Here is a 19741-nt window from a genome sequence, read left to right as displayed (position 1 = left end):
ATCACCTCATTGTAACCCTTGGACTCAAACTAATGTCTAAAATTTACTTCAGGATAATGAATTGTATTTTCCATCCTTAAAGACAGACGAACTATCAAAAATAGCAAAAGTGGACAGTATACTATGTATCTCTAAGACTATATAAATGCAAAAATTCTGGTAGTTCCTCTGTATCACATTTAATTTTTTCATCAATTTCCAAGGTGAAGGTACAGGTGAAAAGCAAAGACCAGAAACATTAACTCTATACTGGACAGGTTATGGCTAAACACACCTTTCTTATGTAAAGACATAGTTTAGACTACAACATAGTCCATTATTCTTTACTTCAGGTAAATATGCCTAAAGCACTTCTAATTACAAGAGCATCAACAAGATATATATGTAAGCAGCTGGCCTCTTATTAGGTCATAATACTTAGGAAGCCTTCCATGTACTATATTTCCATGTATTATATTTCTATCATTTACTGATTATTCTCCCCATGGCAGTCCCTACGTATCTGCAGAAGATGCTCAAAAATTATATTCTGGGCTATAAGGAAATTTCAATGGGTTATTAGTATTTAAAATACAAACCCATGTACTTCTCCATATCAGTTCCTAAAAAGTAAAAATGGCAGATAGCAGATTCACTCATCAGCTTTGGATGAATCATAGTAGACAAACAGAAACTCTATCACATATCACAGCAGTATCATCATCTATCCTAGCCTCATTTTCCCACCAAGGAAAAATATTAATTTTCCTAAATACAGCATTTATTAGTAGGACATAGATAATGTTGTTTGTTGGTACCTTGAGAATACGCTTCGTAAAAAAATTAAAATAGTGTCTGTCTGAGACATATATCAACCCTAGGTAGACAAATGGAATTAGGAAAGGAGAACAGACATCACAGGCTCAATAACTCCAAAAAGAAGCAGGAGGGAGTCAAAGGAAAGCAAAACTGTTGCAGAGGGGAGTCACCTAGTCTGCTAGGACTTCAACTCACTACCACCCGATTGGCGGCTTTGTAGAAGAAACTACCAAGTGACTCCTAAAACAGCTCAGAGACTATTGCCATACTCTGTTAGCTCTGGCTGTCAGGACTGAGCCCTGTTCAATTTACACATGTACTGTCACTCCTTCAGCTGAGGACAGCTTGGGTCAGTTTACCTGCATCCAGGACCCGTGTTGCATCCAGTTGTGGCTGATAATTATAGTCTGTGACTGTCGTACATGCAAAAGAGTCAAAATCCACTGTGAGGTCTTGTACATTCCTCTCATTGGCATTATCAAAGCTGTTTTTGCCACGCAGCTCTTTAAGGTGTTTCCTCAACGCTGGCTTATGTGAAAAAAACCATGTCACAATAGTTACATTTCTGGGGCTTATCTCCACTGTGAAGGTTAAGGAACACTTCTGAGAAAAGGTTTTCCCAAAGATTTTACACTGGAATGTGTCAATGAAAATTGTCTTTTTCAGTGAAAGTCTTGCTTCAGAGTAGACACATAAAGAGTTTGTGCATTTTTAAATGGTTGGCAAAGTTCTGCTGGAGACAGAGAATCCTGACACACTTTGGGTACTGCTGATGCCACTGTAAGTCTTTGTTTACACTTCGAATATTAGGCCCAAAGACATCTTTTGAGGTCATGGTGATGTCATCATTGCCTGTGTAAGAAAAAGTGTAATTTTGGAGATGGCTCTGGTCTAGTTCATTAACTCTGTTTTCCACAGTTGAGTTTATCAGGGAGTGCTGAGTCTCTGATAAATGTAAGACAGAGGGTTCAGAACATATGTACTGGTTCTGATCTATTTTACTTCTATCTTCTGATATATCCCCAGCAAATTCTACCTTAACAATCTGAATATTACTGAACTCCAAATCCATACTTTCTTCAGGTGGATGAATACAAGGTAAGTCCTGTTTTGAAGAGCATCTGGCATCTCCCTGCTGTTCTTTCAACTGGAGAAAAGCTCTCTGTGGTTCAGTTCCCTATTTATTATCCACTGGTTGCTTTGTCTTTATAAACTTTCTCAGTGTCTGTGTGCACCATTCTACAATGTGGCTCATCTGAAGAAAACTCTCAGCAGTTAATTAATTTACCATTTCTATCTCAGGGAATTTGGGCACACCACTATAACAGGATAAGAGCAATTGTCTCCCCACATCAGAATTCTGTAATATGGACATTTTCACCTCTCAAGAATCATTAAGTAAAAATTGGTCTCTTTCTTTTTTTCCAGAGCTGGGGACCGAACCCAGGGCCTTGTGCTTTCTAGGCAAGCGCTCTGCCACTGAGCTAAATCCCCAACCCCAAAAATTGGTCTCTTAAGAAGTGAGAAAATGCACCAAAAAAAATTTTATGCTCCTGCACCTCAACATCATCTATAAGAACTGCAACACCAAAAAAAAATTATTCTCTTCTTTTAAATTGTTAATCTTTGGTAACCTTGAATCTCCATGATTTTCAAACTTGAAGTGAAGGATCTTTCAGACATGTTGGCAGACCTTCTTTTTCAGTGCTCTTCTATGATGCCAAACCTTCTCATGGCCCACATGCCATGATGATTAGACTGATCTCCACATTTGCATGCCCAGTGCTTACGCTGGACAGCTGCCTGTGGCTACCCAGTAGTCTTGTGCTTGACACTAAAGGCCTTGCCTTGGCTCTTTCCTGCTGTTCAATTTTCGGCCGGCCTCAACTACAGCACTTTTTATAAAATGCCAGATTCTGGCTTCTTGACCAGCTACAGGGCCCTATGTAGAGGGTTCCAGGAGGTGGTCCCTGGGGCATCCTGAGACTACACTGCAGATTCAGGAAGGGGTAAAGGGTAGAATGCAGCATGAGCCAGTTCAATGGTTCAAGAGTTCAGGTACCTAGACCAGATCTTTGGCTCCCATCCCAGGGCCGGTTGGAGCAGATCCTCGTCCCCACGGGAACTTCATTTCCAGAGACCGGATCTAAGGTCACCTACAAACTTACAGACCCTGGGAAATGGCCATCATCTGGATCTCGCAAAGCCAGGAGTTCTGGTCCCTTGGGGCTCCAGGCTTAGTAAATTTTCAGTAAAGTAGTAATTTAATGACTTGTTCGCTATAAATCATAAGTAAATCATTTACAAATCTTTTTCTATATGTTTTATTGATGATACAATCATTAGATATGTTTTTAAGATAAATGAATGGAATAATCTGAGCTCAATGTTTTCTTTTTCTAAATTACTTACAAAAAATAGATAAAAGTTATGGTGTATGTGGCACATACCTACTATCATAAAGCCTAAGGGTTGCAAGTTTAAAGTTTTCAGTTAATAATGATTTCAAAGACAGCTTAGACTAAAGTGGGAAGAACTGTCTCTGCCAAAATGGACAAACAAACAATACTGCACTTTCTACCTTCCAAAGTGGATAAGCATATAACGGTTTTCCATAAAATTCTCTTCACAATATTTATTTTTTAGTACAAATTTAATATCACCGTTAAACATCTGTGAAACAGAATAATAATCATGACTGACTTCTATATCTACTATACACTTAGAAATTTCTTCTCATAGTTTATACAGGATTGATATCAATAGTAGTAATATAAATAGATGGTAGACAGATGATTGATAGGATATAGATGACAGAGACTGATATATAGATGATATATACATATATATATACATATATATATAGTACAGGTATAGATACAAAGAAGGTATAGGTATAACTGTAAGTGTAGGTGTAATTATAGATAAAGTATAGTATAAAAGAGTAGAAATAAATATGGATACAGTCATTATACATAAACACCATGGCTCAAATATTCCTGTACACATCAAATTCATAACTAAATAAAATTAATTAAAGCTATAGCTCGTGTACATTTTTAAAGTGATGGAAACTTGATAATGTGCTAGATAATGGTCTATGGAAATTCCAAAGGTAATTAAATGGAATTTAAATATAGGTATTAGGAAATGTACCTAAATTAGGAAGGTACCTACTTTCTTATGAAATAGCACTTGTTTTTGGAGTACACTTTCAAGGATTTTTAAGTAATGTCGTATTAATTTGTATAGTGTATGCAATGAATTTCATTTGCTCAAAGAGTATTATGATTTTTTCTTTATCTACTTCCTTACTTGCATTGTTGTCCTTTGATTTCTTGATGGTGAGTTTAGATGGAATCTCAGAGAAGTTATAGCTTACATTTGTCGGACAGCGAATGATATTGAATACTTTTTTTTCTTTTTTTCTTTATTAACTTGAGAATTTCTTATTTACATTTGATTGTTATTCCCTTTCCCGGTTTCTGGGCCAACATCCCCCTAGCCCCTCCCCCTCCCCTTCTATCTGGGTGTTCCCCTCCCCATCCTCCCCCCATTACCGCCCTCCCCCCAACAATCACGTTCACTAGGGGTTCAGTCTTAGCAGGACCAAGGGCTTCCCTTTCCACTGGTGCTCTTACTAGGCTATTCATTGCTACCTAAGAGGTTGGAGCCCAGGGTCAGTTCATGTATAGTCTTTGGGTAGTGGCTTAGTCCCTGGAAGCTCTGGTTGGTTGGCATTGTTGTTCATAGGGGGTCTCAAGCCCTTTCAAGCTCTTCTAGTCTTTTCTCTGATTCCTTTAATGGGGGTCTCGTTCTCAGTTCACGGGTTTGCTGCTGGCATTCGCCAATGTATTTGCTGTATTCTGGCTGTGTCTCTCAGGAGAGATCTACATCCAGCTCCTGTCGGCCTGCACGTCTTTGCTTCATCTATCTTGTCTAATTGGGTGGCTGTATATGTAAGGGCCACATGTGGGGCAGGCTCTGAATGGGTGTTCCTTCTGCCTCTGTTTTAATGTTTGCCTCTCTATTCTCTGCCAAAGGTATTTTTGTTCCCCTTTTAAAGGAGTGAAGCATTCGCATTTTGATCATCAGTCTTGAGTTTCATGTGTTCTAGGCATCTAGGGTAATTCAAGCATTTGGGCTAATAGCCACTTATCAATGAGTGCATACCATGTGTGTTTTTCAGTGATTGGGTTACCTCACACAGGATGATAATATTGATTGTCCATTTGTATTTACTATTTGAGAACTGTTTAAATCTGTTGTGATATTTTCAGTGTTTTGAACTTTGAATTATTTGCATGTTTAACACTTTATTTATCTGTTGAATGTACAACTTCCGGATACTATTTTCTACTGTAAGCTCTCTAGTAACTAAACTGTTTCTATTGCTGTACAAAAGCAGCTATTCCATGAAGTTCTATTTATCAATTGTTGGCCATATTTTCTAAATGACTTGAGACCTAGTTAGAAAGCCTTACCTAATTATACACCATGCAATGCAATCTCTCTCATAATTTTCAGAGTCATGGGTTTTACATTCTCTCTTTAATTTATTTGCATTCTAATTTTCTACAGGATGAGAGTTAAGAATGTGTTTTCTTCTTCTATATTTAAACATATATTTTTCTCAATAGCATTTGATTAGGATGTTTTTTTTCTTGGGTATATATTTTTGGAACCTTTGTGAAAGATAAAATAGCCGTACTTACATATACTTGAATACGTTCATTAAATATCTTCTTTTGAATCACACCGGTCTATGTACTTATTTCTGCACTAGTACCATCCTGTTTTTCTTTTTTATTTAAGAATTATTTTTTTATTTTAGGTATACTATACATTTTAACTGTCTTCAGACACACCAGAAGAAGGGTATTAAATCTCATTACAGATGGTTTTGAGCCACCATGTGGTTGCTGGGAATTGAATTCAGGACCTCTGAAAGAGCAGTCAGTGCTCCTAACCACTGAGCCATCTCTCCAGCCCCCATCCTGTTTTTCTTACAAAGATTCTATAGAATAAGTTGAGACCTGTAATGCTATGCATCCAGCATTATTTGTTAACTCAAGGTTGTTTTGGTTTTATATGTTTTTTCATTTCCATATAAATTTCACTTTAGGTTTCAATTTCTGTGAAAAACAGGTCAATGATTTGGGTTGCAACTGCATTGAATGTGTTAATTTCTTTTTGTAGAATAGTTATTTTCAAATTATTAACTCTACCAATCTGTGAATGTAGAAGGTAATTCCTTCTTATAGCACCTTTCTCAATTTAATTATTCAGGCTTCTAAACTTTTTTTTTCAGAAGCCCTGCACCTCTTTAGCTAGATAAGTTCCAAAATATATTTTTAATACTAGTTTGAAGGATTTACCAAACTGATAAACTGGTAGTGAAAATATTGTGCAGATACTCACAGTGATTTTATTCAACTGTAAAAGTAAGTAAAACTATGATATTTCTGAGAATATCAATGGAACTGAGAACAGAGGGAGAATCACCATAAATGAACATTAAGGTCCAGAAAGCAACACACCTCACTTTCATTTATTATGTGTAGTCTATCATTGAATCTTTAGATTTAATATTTAGCTTAATATCCTTATAAAAGCTAATTAAAGAAGGGTCATGACTCTGGAAGATACCTAAAGGGAAAGGAGATAGGTCATTAATAACAAAAGTAGAATGGGGAAAATACTAGAAGTAGAAAACTTTAGGCAACAATAGGGATAGAATGATGTGGTGAGGTATAGAAACTGTGAAAAAGGATTAACCACAATAAATATTTTTGTGAAAAGGCTACCTTTTTACTATATAGGGAATTTTAAAAAATAAAGTTTAGTCTAGTACAATATCTAGTCTCAACTTATATTAATAATAATATTTTAAATGGTTTTTAAATAAAGTGACAGTGTTGGGTATGAGAAGCATCCTCATGAAGTATTTCATAGGTAAGTTTGCTCCTCCGTCTTCTTCTATAAGGGTGTTCCCCCCTACAACCACCCATATCTTCCCCCCTCCCTGCCATGATTTCCCCTACACTGGCCAGGGGGCTGTCTAGCCTTGGCAGAACCATGAGCTTCTTTTCTCCTTGATGCCCAACAAAGACATCCTTTGCTATATATGCAGCTAGAGACATGGGTCTGTCCACCTGTACACTTTGGATTGTGGTTTAGTTCCTGGGAGCTCTGGTTGGTTGGTACTATTATTCTTATTGGGTTGGAAACCCTTTCAGCTCCTTCAATCCTTTCTCTAATCCTACAATGGGAACTTCATTCTCAGTTCAATGGTTAGTTGTTACCATTAGCTTCTGTATTTGCCATGCTCTAGCAGAGCCTCTCTGGAGACAGCTATTTCAGGCTCCTGTCAGCATGTGATGACAAGGGCTTCAGCAATACTGACTGGGTTTGGTGGCTTTATGTATGTAGGCTGGATCCCCAAGTGGAGCTCTAAATGGCCATTCCTTCGGTCTCTGCTCCAAACTTTTTCTCCATATCTCCTCCTATCAAAATTTTTGTTCCCCCTTCTAAGAAGAACTGAACCATCCATACTTTGGTCATCCTTCTTCTTGTGGTTCCTGTGGTCCGTGGATTGTATCTTGGGTGATTCAAGCTTTTGGGCTAATACACACTTATCAGTGAATGCATACCATGGATTTTTATTGTGTTTTGTTTTGTTTCTGTTTTTTTTTATTTTTTGTTTGTCTTGTTTTTTGTGATTGGGTTACCTCATTCAGGATGTTATTTTCTAGTTCCATCCATTTGCCTATGAATCTCATGAAGTCGTTGTTTTTATTGGCTAAGAAGTACTCCATTATGTAAATGTACCACATTTTCCATATCCATTCCTCTATTGAATTCCTCTGGATTCTTTCCAACTTCTGGCTATTATAAATAAGGCTGCTATGAACATACTGGAGCTTGTCTCCTTGTTTTATGTTGGAACATCTTCTGGGTATATGCCTAGGAATGGTGTAGCTGGGTCCTCAGGTAGAATTATATCCAACTTACTTAAGATCCTCCATACTGATTTCCAGAGTGGTTTTACCAGCTTGCAATCCTACCAACAATGGAGGAGTGATCCTCTTTCTCAACCTCCTTGCCAGCATCTGTTGTCACCTAGTTTTTGATCTTAGCAATTTTCACTGGTTTGAGGTGAAAATGAATCTTAGGGTTCTTTAGATTTGCATTTCCCTGATGACTAAGGATGTTGAACATTTTGTTAGGTCCTTCTCGGCCATTCGATATTCCTCAGGTGAGAATTCTTTGTTTAGCTCTGTACCCCATTATTTAATAGTGTTATTTGATTCTCTGGAGTGTAACTTTCTGAGTTATTTGTATATATTGGATATTAGCCCTCTTTTGGATGTAGGGTTGCTAAAGATCTTTTGGGTTGCCATTTTGTCCTAATGACAGTGTCTTTTGCTTTACAGAAACTTTGCAATTTTATGAGGTTCTAGTTGTCGATACTTGATCTTAGAGCATAAGCCATTGGTGTTCTTTTCAGGAAAATTTCCCCAGTTTTCATGTGATTGAGATTCTTTCCCCATCTTTCTTCTATTAGTTTGAGTGTATCTGGTTTTATGTGGTGTTCCTTGACCCACTTGGACTTGAGCTTTGTCCAGGGCAATAAGGATGGGTCAATTTCTACTAGTTATGGTGGCATACTCTGGTAGGATTTGCTGAAAGAGGCAGAGGCAGGAGCATTCCAAGTGTAAGTCCAGCCTGGACTAAACAATACAATTTAAAATGATGCCTTGAAATTTTAAATAAGTTTTTAAGATATTATAGCAATGAAGATTACAGTATAATAATTAGCAGGTATGAATCTCTTTTTGAGGTTTGCCCGGAGGAATATTAGTACATTACATCTGTACTGTTCTCTTTATAAATATATTAAGCAACACAAATTGAAAGTTTTAGTGCATGAATAGTTTGTACATACAAAAGATACATTTGTAATCAGATTTTAAAATACTGGACTTTTCATAATGGTCCACTGCTACAACTATCTCAATTTTATCATGTCTATTTCTGCTGAAGTTAAAAGTGTTTTGATGCCTTGCTTCAATTCTCTCAATCTTTTTTCTGGCATAATTGCATATCTATTAACCACCTTTTCTGACTATTTTCCTGCTGATATTCAAATAGTGCCATTATCTTAGATTAAGCTTGCCCTCCTATCGTTACTAATTGTTCTTGTTTACTTTGCATAACACTGTGTCTCTGTGTAACTATTCATTAATTTTAAAGCAGAGGAGTAATTTACCTTATGTAAGCTTAGAAACACAGAAAGAAATAAAGTAATTATAACTACTGGTCAATGATAAAACCTCAATGATAAAGTCCTTGGTTTTGTTACTCAAAAACATATATGTTATCTTTCATTATTATTTATTTTACATTCCATATTTTATTCCCCTCCTGGTCCACCTTCCAACTGTTCCACATCCCGTACATTCTCCCTGACAACCCCCCTTCCTTGGCGTCTCCATGAGGATGTCCTTACCTCACCCACTCAACCAGATCTCTAAATTCCCTGGGGCCTCCAGTCTCTGGAGGGTTAAGTGCATCTTCTCTGACTGAATCCAAACCTGGGAATCTTCTGCTGTATATGTATTGTGGGCCTCATCTCAGCTAGTATATGCTGCCTGTTTGATGTCAGAGAGATCTCGGATGTTCATGTTAACTGATACTGCTGGTCCTCCTACAGGGTGGCCATCCTCCATAGCTTCCTCTAGCTTTTCCAGAATTCAACCAGAGGGGTTAGCAGCTTCATTGGTTAACTGCACATAATTGCATCTGACTCTTTAAGATGATTGTTGGGTCTTTTGGAAGGCAGACATGATAGACACCTCTTTGTGAGTGCCTCATAGCCTCAGTAATGTTATGAGGTCTTGGGCCTCCCCTGGACCTGAACCACACTTTGGGTTGTCACTGCTCTTCTCCATTTAGATGCCTACATTTCCTTCAGATGGGAAGAATAATGGGTTAGAGTTTTGACTGTGGGATAGCAACACCATCCTACACTTGATGCCCTGTCTTTTTCCTGGAGGTTGGCTCAATACCAGTATAGAGCATTTCATGTAGGGTGCTGCCCTTTGACTCTTGAGATTCTCTCACTTCCCAGGTCTCTGGTACATTCTGAAGTGTCCTGCAAACTTCCTTCCTCCAGAGGCTGCCTGTTTCCATTCTTTCTGCTGGCACTCAGACATTCAGCCCTTTTCCCCCACCCAATACCAGATCATGTTCCCCTCTTCCCACTCCCTATCCCCTTTCCTCCCCTGTTCCTTCCTCCCTCTCTCCTGTGGAAGCTTTCTTCTCACTCCCAAGTGGGACTGAGGTGTCCCCAATTGGGCCCTTCAGCTTGTTGACCTTTTTGAGTTTTATGGACTGTATATTGGGTAGTCTGTACTTTCTCTCTCTCTCTCTCTCTCTCTCTCTCTCTCTTTTTTTTTTTTTTGCTATTATCCACTTATTATTGAGAAAATGCCATGCATGTACTTTTGGATCTAAGTTACCTCACTCAGGATATTTTCTAGTTCCATCCATTTCCATGCAAAACTCAGGATGCCTGTGTTCTTAATATCTTGTAGGTTATACAGCTGAGGGCTGGCACAGAATGGGAAAAGGCCCATGATTGGACAGTTAAAAGATAAGGTGGGGACAAAATTTTTGTAAGACAGGAGAGAGGAGAAAAAAGGGAAAGAACCAAGATTAAAGCAGAAAAGGATGGCCCAGATCCATGTAGTTGTAAAAGGTCACCGGTAGTTATGAATATTTCTTAAGGGATGGATTTCTATAAAACAATTTATCTTATCTAGGCTGGGAAGTATATATCTTTATCAATTGGTTGTGAGTTTATTGTATAGACATATTGTGACTTGAGAATTAAACATATAAATGTGGTTGCTAAATTACATGATATTGAGTCTTGATTAGCACAGGTTGCTCGAAGTTTAAACTATAACTACCAGGGGCCGGTTGCTGGGCATGTAGGCAGAGTCCATGACAAGTGGCCATGATAGGGCAGCCACTGCGGGACCTCTAGTGTCCTGATTTTACTGAGTAGCTGGGACCAGAGAGTTCCTTGCTGGGAGAGAGCAGCAATGGGGACCGACAGACTGCTGGGGCTGGAGGCTAGTTAGAAGTAATTTGGCATAGTGCAAAACTGGAACTGCTGCCTCTGACTGAAGGTACTCCGCAGATGTCAAGTGGCCCTATGGTGCCAGCACTATTGTAGGATAAAAGATGCCATTTTTAAATAATTACGGCAACAATAGCTGAGTAGTATTCCATTGTGTAAATGAACTACATTTTCTGTATCCATTCTTCTGTCATGCAACACCTGGGTTGTTTCTAGCTTCTGGCTATCATAAATAAGGCCACTATGAACATAGTAAAACATGTGCCCCTGTGGCATGGTTGGGTATATTTTGTGTGTATTTCCAAGAGATGTATTGCTGGGTCTTTAAGTAGGTCTATTTCCAATTTACTGAGGAATGCCAGAGTGGTTGTACCAGTTTGCAATCTTACCAGCAATAGTCTAGTGTTTCTCTTTCTCCACATCCTAGCCAACATGTGTTATTACCTGAGTTTTTGATCTTAGCCATTCTGACAGGTATAAGGTGGAATTTTAGGGTCATTTTGATTTGCATTTCTCTCATCATTAAGGACTTTGAACTTTCTTTAGGTGCTTCTCAGCCGTTTGAGATTCATCTGTTGTGAATATTCAGTTTACCTCTATATCCCATTTTTTGATTTGGTTGTTCGGTTTTTTTATTAATTAACTTCCTGAGTTCTTTATATACTTTGGATATTAGCCCTCTATCAGATATGGGGTTACTGAAGGATTTTTCCCAATCTACAGGATGCTGATTTGTTTTGTTGACTATGTCCTTTGCCTTACAAAAGCTTTCCACTTTCATGTGGTCCCATTTATCAGAGCTTGGACCATTGGAGTTCTCTTTAAGAAATTCCCCCCTGTACCAATGATTTCAAGGCTTTTTCCCTCTTTCCCTTCTATTAGATTCAGTGCTGATCTTCAGGAACAGCAAAAGCAACAGAAAACCAACATATGTGGAAACTGAACAACTCTCTACTCAATGAAAATTTGGTCAGGGATAAAATAAAGAAATTAAAAATTAATTTAAAAGAATTAAATGAAAATGTTGATACACCAAACCCAAATTATGGGACACAATGAAAGCAGTGCTAAGAGGAAAATTCATAGCAATAAGTGCACTGGTAAAGAAATTAAGGGGATACAAATTGGCAAGAAAGAATTAAGGTATTGCTCTTTGCAGATGAAATGGTAGTATACATAGCCCACCACAAAAATTCTACCAGAGAATTTCTCCTACTGATAAAAAACCTCAGCAAGTTGGCTGGATATAAAATTAACTCAAATAAATCAGTAGATTTTCTTTATTCAAATGATAAGCAGGCCAAGAAAGAAATTGGGGAAACAACTTCCTTCACAATAGCTACAGATAATATTAAATATCTGGGGGTAACTCTAACCAAACAAGTGAAAGATCCGTATAATAAGAACTTCAAATCTATCAAGAAAGAAATCAAGGGGGGGGGGGCTGGGGATTTAGCTCAGTGGCAGAGCGCTTACCTAGGAAGCGCACGGCCCTGGGTTCGGTCCCCAGCTCCGGAAAAAGAAAAAAGAAAAAAAAAAAAAAAAAAGAAATCAAGGATGATCTCAGAAAATGAAGAGATCCTCCATGGACATGGATTGGCAGAATTAACATAGTAAAAATGGCCATTCTACGATCAGCAATCTATAGATTCAGTGCAATCCCCATCAAAATTCCAACACAATTCTACAAAGACAAGGCAAGAGCAATTCTGAAATTCACCTGGAAAGGCCAAAAACCTAGAATAGTGAAAATATTTGATAGCAAAAGAAAGGCTGGTGGAATCACCATCCCTAAACTCAAGCTCTACTACAGAGCAATATTGATAAAAACTACATGGTATTGGTACAGGAATAGACAGGTTGATCAGTGGAATAGAATTTAAGATCCAGAAACAAAATCACACACTTACACACACTTTTTCTTTGACAAAGAAGCCAAAAAATATACAATGGAAAAAAGAAAGCATCTTCAATAAATGGTGCTGGTTTAACTGGATTTCTGTATATAGAAAAAGGAAAATAGACTCATATTTGTCACCACACACAAAGCTCAAATCCACATGGATCAAGAACCTCAACATAAAACCAGGTACACTGAACCTAATAGAAAGGAAAGTGGGAAAGAGCCTTGAACTCATTGGCACAGGAGGAAATTTCCTAAACAGAGCTCCAATGACTCTTCATCTCACCAGAGACTGGTGGTCAGAGATATAAAAAAAATTCTGCTTGTCATAAAATTTTTATTTTTGAGATGTTATAGTTTCTTTTTACTGTTCTAACGCTGTTCTTCTCTGTATCACATGAAAATGTTGACACAGGAAAAAAGAGAAGCATTTACCCCCTTCCGCCCCATGAACTTTGTAAGTCAGCTTCCTTGTATGGTTTCAAAAAAAGACAGGGGCTGAGTCACAACTAAATAAGCAATCTGACTCCCAAGTTCAGAAAGGTCTCACTGTATGAACAAGCCTGTCAGCTTCTACAACTGTTGTATTTTCTTATTTCCCTACCATGTATATCTAGTCCTTGATGTCAAGGCTGGGCCCTGGCATCTTTTAAAAAGATTATATATATACAACGTACTTACATGTATATAAGAAATCACTGCCAGGAAGTGATACTACCTAACTTTCATTTCAGCCTTCAGGGGACAAAGGTAGGCAGACCTCTGAATTTGAGACCAGCTTTGTTGGAGAGACTATATATAGGTTCTTGGACAGCCAGGGCTACAAAGAGAAACTCTATCTCAGAAAATCAAATTCAAAAAAGCCCATAACAAAAAATAAGGAAAGCACTGAAGTAATAATAATAAAATTATTATTAATAATTATTAATTATTGTTTGAGTTAATTTTATATCCAGCCACGTTGCCAAAGTTGTTTATCATGTTTAGGAACTCTCTGATGAAATTTTTGGGATCACTTAACTATACTATCATATCATTTGCAAATAGTGATATTTTGACTTATTCTTTTTCAATTGGTATATCTCTTTGACATCTTGTTCTTGTTTAATTGTTCTGGCTAGGAATTCAAGTACAATATTTAATAGGCAGAAAGAGAGTGGGCAGCCTTGTCTAGTCCCTGATTATTGTGGGTTTGTTTCAAGTTTCTCTCCATTTAGCTTGATGTTAGCTACAGGTTTGCTGTATATTGCTTTTACTTTGTTTAGGTATGGGCCTTGACTTCCTGCTCTTTCCATGACTTTTATCATGAAGGGGTATTGAATTTGGTCAAATGTTTTCTCAGCATCTAATGAGATCACCTTGTATGTGTGTTTTTCCCCCTTTTGTTTACATAGTGGATTAAGTTGATGGATTTCTGTATATTAAACCATCCCTGAATCCCTGGTGTGAGGCCTACTTGGTCATGATGAATCATTGTTTTGATGTTCTTGGATTTGGTTTTTTAAATTTTTATTCTTTTTGCATCAATATTCATAAGTTAAATTAGTCTGAACTTCTTTCTTTGTTGGGTCCTTCTGTGGTTTTTGGGATCAGCACAATGTGACTTCATAGAACAAATTGAATAGTGTTCCTTCTGTTTCTATTTTGTGGAATAGTTTGCAGAGTATTGTTATTCATTCTTCTATGAATGTCTTGTAGAATTCTCCACTAAACCCTATGTGGTCCTGGGCTTTTTTTTTTCTGGTTGAGACACTTTTAATGACTGCCTCTATTTCTTAAGGGTTATGGTAATGTTTAGATGGTTTATCTGATCTTGATTTAACTTTGGTACAATTCTCCATTTCATCCAGATTTTCTAGTTTTGTTGAGTATTGACTTGTGTAGTAGGATCTGATCATTTTTGAATTTCCTCAGTTTCTGATGCTCTGTCTGCCTTTTCATTTCTGAATTTGTTAATTTGGATACTTTCTCTGTGCCCTCTGGTTACTCTAAGGGTTCATCTATGTTGTTGATTTTGTGAAGAAAACAAAAAACAAAACAGCTCCTGGTGTTGTTGATTCTTTGTATAGTTCTTTTCGTTTCTACTTGGTTGATTTCAGCCCTGAGCTTGATCATTTCCTGCTGTCTACTCTTCTTGGGTTTATTTTTTTCTTTTTCTTCTAGAACTTTCAGGCATGCTTTCCAGCTGCTACTGTGCTCTCTCCAGTTTCTTCTTGGAGGCACTCAGAGCTATGCAATTTCCTCTTAGCACTGCTTTCATTGTGTCCCATAAGTTTGGGTATGTTGTGCCTTTATTTCCATTAATTCTAAAAATTCTTTAATTTCTAAGGTAGGTAAACCAATGGAATAGAATTGAAGACCCAGTAATGAACCCAAACACTCAGGGTCATTTGATCTTTGACAAAGAATCTAAAAACATCCAGCGGGGGGAAAAAAACAGCATTCTCAACAAATGGTGGTTTTTCAACTGGCAGTCGGCATTTAGAAGAATGCAAATCGATCCATTCTTATCACCTTGTACACAGCTCAAATCCAAGTAGATCAAGAACCTCAACATAAAATCAGATACACTGAAACTGGTTGAAGAAAAAGTAGGGAAGCCTTGACCACAAGGGCAGAGGGGAAATTTTCCTGAAAAGAACACCAAGGGCTTTTGCTCTAAGATTAAGAATTGACAACTGGAACCTCATAAAATTGCAAAATTTCTGTAAGGCAAAGGACTCTGTCAACAGAACAAAACAGCAACCAAAAGATTGTGAAAAGATCTTTAGCAATCCTACATCTGATAGAGGGTTAATATACAATACATACAAAGAACTCAAAGAGTTAAACTCCAGAGAATCAAATAGCCCTATTAAAAATGGGGTACATATCTAAACAAAGAATTCTCAAATGAGGAATATCCAATCACCTAGAAGGACCTAAAGAAATGTTCAACATCCTCAGTCATCAGGGAAATGCAAATCAAAGCAACTCTGAAATTTCACCTCACACTGGTAAGAATGGCTAAGATAAAAATCTCAGGTGACAGATGCTGGCAAGGGTGTTGAGGAAGAGGTACATTCCATCATTCTTGGTGGTACAACCACACTGAAAATCAGTTTGGTGGTTCCTCAGATAACCGGCCATAGTACTACCTGAGGACCCACCTATACCACTCCTGGGCATATACATGAAAGATGCTCAAACATATAACAGGGACACATGCCACACTAGGTTCATGGCAGTCTTATTTATAATAGCCAGATGGCAGAGAGAACACAGATGTCCTTCAACAGAGGAATGGATATAGAAAATATGGTAATTTACACAATGGAGTACTACTCAGCTATTAAAAGCAATTATTTCATGAAATTCTTAGGCAAATGGTTGAACTAGAAAATATCATTGTGAGTGAGGTATCCGATTCACAAAAGAACACACATGGTATACATTCATTGATAAGTGGATATTAGACCAAAACCTTGGAAAATCCATATACAATTCACCAACCACATAAAGCTCAAGAAGATGGATGACCAAAGTGTGGATCTTCAGTCCTTCTTAGAAGGGAGAACAAAAAATATTCATAGGGAGAGATATGGAGACAAAGTGTGGAGCAGAGACTGAAGGAATGACCATTCATAGCCTGTTCCACCTGGGATCTAGCCTATACAGATACATCCACCCAACCCAGACAATATTGCTGATGACAAGAAGTATATGCTGTCTGGAACCTGATATATCTGTATCCTGAGAGGTTCTGTCAGTCCATGACAAATACAGAGTAGGATGCTCACAGCCAACCATTAAAGTGAGGATAGGGTCTTTAGTGGCTGAGTTCGAGAAAGTGCTGAGGAGCTGAGGAGTTTTCATCCTTATCAGAAGAAAAACAATATCAACCTACCAGACCCCTCAGATATCTCAGAAACAAAACCACCGTCCCAAGATTATACAGTGATGGACCTATGGCTCCAGCAGCATATGTAACAGAGGGTGGCTTTGTTGGGCATCAATGGATGCAGAGGCCCTTGGTTCCATGAAAGCTAGATGCCCTACATCCCAGGGGAATGTCAGGGCAGGGAGGTCAGAGAAAGTGTTTGGGTGGGTAAGGGAGCACCCTCATAGAACCAGGGATAGGAGAATGGAATAGAGTGTTTCTAGAGGGTAAACCAGGGAAGGGTATAACACTTAAAATGTAAATAAATAATATCTTGTTGCTGTAAAATTAAAAAAAAACAATGATTATCTTTTACCCCCATTAGGTCTGGCACCGCATTTCCCCAAGATATATGAAAAATATCTTAATCTCAGTCAGCAAAGCCTCTCACCTGCTTTGCTCCATCCCATATACCACTGCCAAAGTCCTCACTCTGAGCCTGGCAACAATCTCTCTACCCATCCACATCCCAACACAGGTGGCTACCATGGCAGAAATAAACATCTCAATTCCTTGGCAGCTTAGTGTCCCAGCTGCCACATACTCTCTTAAACTTACATTGCCACAAGAAAGAACACACAACACAATAACCTCTGATCCAAATGATAAGATATAATTGGCTACCTACATGTACAAAGCCCTATACACATCCATCCTTTAAGAACATTCATAACAACCTGTAAAGGTACAGAGTGGAATTTTAACATCTGCTTCCATGTTCTCTTGGTGGCTTCCTCTTCAGTCTCCTTCCATTCCAGTCTCCTCCTCTTCCTCAAACTTTTCTCCCGCCCATCATTCCTTCTCATCCAATGACAGGCCTTGTTCTGTCTTGTACCTGCCTTCAGCTGTATGACATCATCCTAGACTATCTAATGAAAAAATGTAAAAAACAAAAAATATCCTCCAATAAAAGTCAAAGAAAACATAAATGTCAATAGTTATTGTATGAAAAAGTTTGATTTCATGTTTCTTTCACTTGAGTTTAACAACATAAAACTGAATGAGAAAATTAACTATTCAGTTAAAAAAACTGTTTGAGGCAAATTTAAATTAATGCATTAATTATAGATTGCATGTAAAGTACTATTTATGTATAAACAAAGCACCTATGGGAGCCAGACAGAAAAGTACATGTACACGCCTTCTATCATAATCCATGGGATACAGAAACAAGTGTATATTTGTGAAATGGATACTAGCCTGCTCTATACAGTGAGTAGTTTCTGGTGAGGTAGAGTCACAAGGTGAAACTTTGCACCTGCCCCAGCCCAAAACAAACACAAAAACAACTGAAACTTTGAAAAACAAGTTTCTTGAATTAAAAATATCAACTCACAGGACCCAAGTTCAGTTAGCAGCACCTATGCCAGTAGCTTGATGTCTCCTGTAATTCTAAGTACCAGGCATCTGACTCCCTCTTCTAGCCTCTGTGGGACTACAGCACACACACACACACACACACACACACACACACACACACACAAAATCATAAACACATGCAAATATGAGTAATTAAACTTTTTAAAAGTATGAATTTTATTATGTCTAAATTAACATGTCCAGATAAATTGCATTGCACTGATAAATGAAAACAGATATAGTATTGAGATATTATTTTAGTTAATTCCATTTATATAAGATAATTTACTGCTTAATCATTAGTCTTATCATACTCTAGTGAATAAGAAACATTACAGGCAGAAGGCCCTATGAAATCCTTTATTTTTAAAATCTTTATAATGAGTTACTCTTTAGGCTTACATAATGCTTTGGAGAATAAATTGCTTTTAGAAATAGACATAACAATTTCATGGAGAAATTTAAAGCAAAAGTATGAAAGACACAAAAACTATAAATATTACTAAACTACATGGATAAAATCTCTCTCTGTTTTTGATGATTTAATCCCAAGTATACACAGTCATGAAAATTCAAATCACAGCAAGCAATTAATAACAATAATAATAATAATAATAATAATAATAATAATAATGACGATGATTATGGTCATAATAAAGTTGTTTTTGCTATGGTTTTTCTGTCCTTAAAAGTTCAACTAAATTTAAAGTAAGACCCTATTTTCAAAACAATGATTTCATAAAATGCATGAGGATTTGAAAGGGAACATTACATGATTACTTTTTTCTTCTTCAAGTTAAATGAACAAATTTTAGCAATAATAAATCTGTCATCAGCTCACTAAAATTTCTTATAGATTTTTTTCACTTCATTTCTGTTTTCTGAATTAACCTTGATGTCATGTGTTGTGTTAGGAAAGTTTATTGCACAAAGTCACATTTAATTTGATTTAAGACAGAGCCAGTCACACAAGTCTCTGCCTAACATAATTATAAATCATACTCATAAAATAAAATAATGTAAAGGTCGTGTTACTGTTCCTCATTCTAATGTTACTTTTAAAGCTGCTTAGGGTTGACTTAACAGCTGACATGTGGGACATTTGGGACACTCGGGACAGGTGAAGTCCCCTGACACTTGGAATATTTTACTATTGCTATCAATTTCTACATAAAATGTAGTTGAGTCTTTTCTTCCTATACTTAGAGGCAACTTTCTCTCTATCCCTGCCACAATTTTAGAAAAGGATGGTCTTAAAATTTATCAGTGGAAATTCAGATCTAATAAAATTTGTTTTCTCAAACTGTAACCTTCTTCCCTGTGAAAAGCATAGTCTAAACCTTGGCTCGTAATAGTAATAAAAATAATATGATTTCTTTTTAATTTCCCTTGTAGTTGAACCTACCAACCATTTTATTTTAAATTTTAGTTTTATTGCTATATTGTTTCTCCTTTAACTCATTATTTGTTCAACATATTGATTGGTTTTTATTAATGAAAATATCACACATACATCTAAAAGGTTTTGATCAAGTACAACCATTATTTTCTTCCTTTTAATTCTACCCTTAACTAGATCAGCACATCACCACTATTTCCTCTCAATTTTATG

General features: G+C 37.2%; 1 pseudogene; it reads right to left on the bottom strand.

Annotated features, from left to right (window-relative positions):
• Nucleotides 1-1101: 1101 nt before the first annotated feature.
• The window catches only part of Zbtb26-ps1 (zinc finger and BTB domain containing 26, pseudogene 1), a 60348-nt pseudogene continuing 41708 nt past the window's right edge, over nt 1102-19741 (bottom strand).

Source organism: Rattus norvegicus, chromosome 2 (assembly GCF_036323735.1).
Source record: "Rattus norvegicus strain BN/NHsdMcwi chromosome 2, GRCr8, whole genome shotgun sequence".
Classification (NCBI taxonomy): domain Eukaryota; kingdom Metazoa; phylum Chordata; class Mammalia; order Rodentia; family Muridae; genus Rattus; species Rattus norvegicus.
The sequence above is the reverse complement of the archived record's forward strand: the minus strand, read 5'-3'. Positions and strand labels throughout refer to the sequence as shown.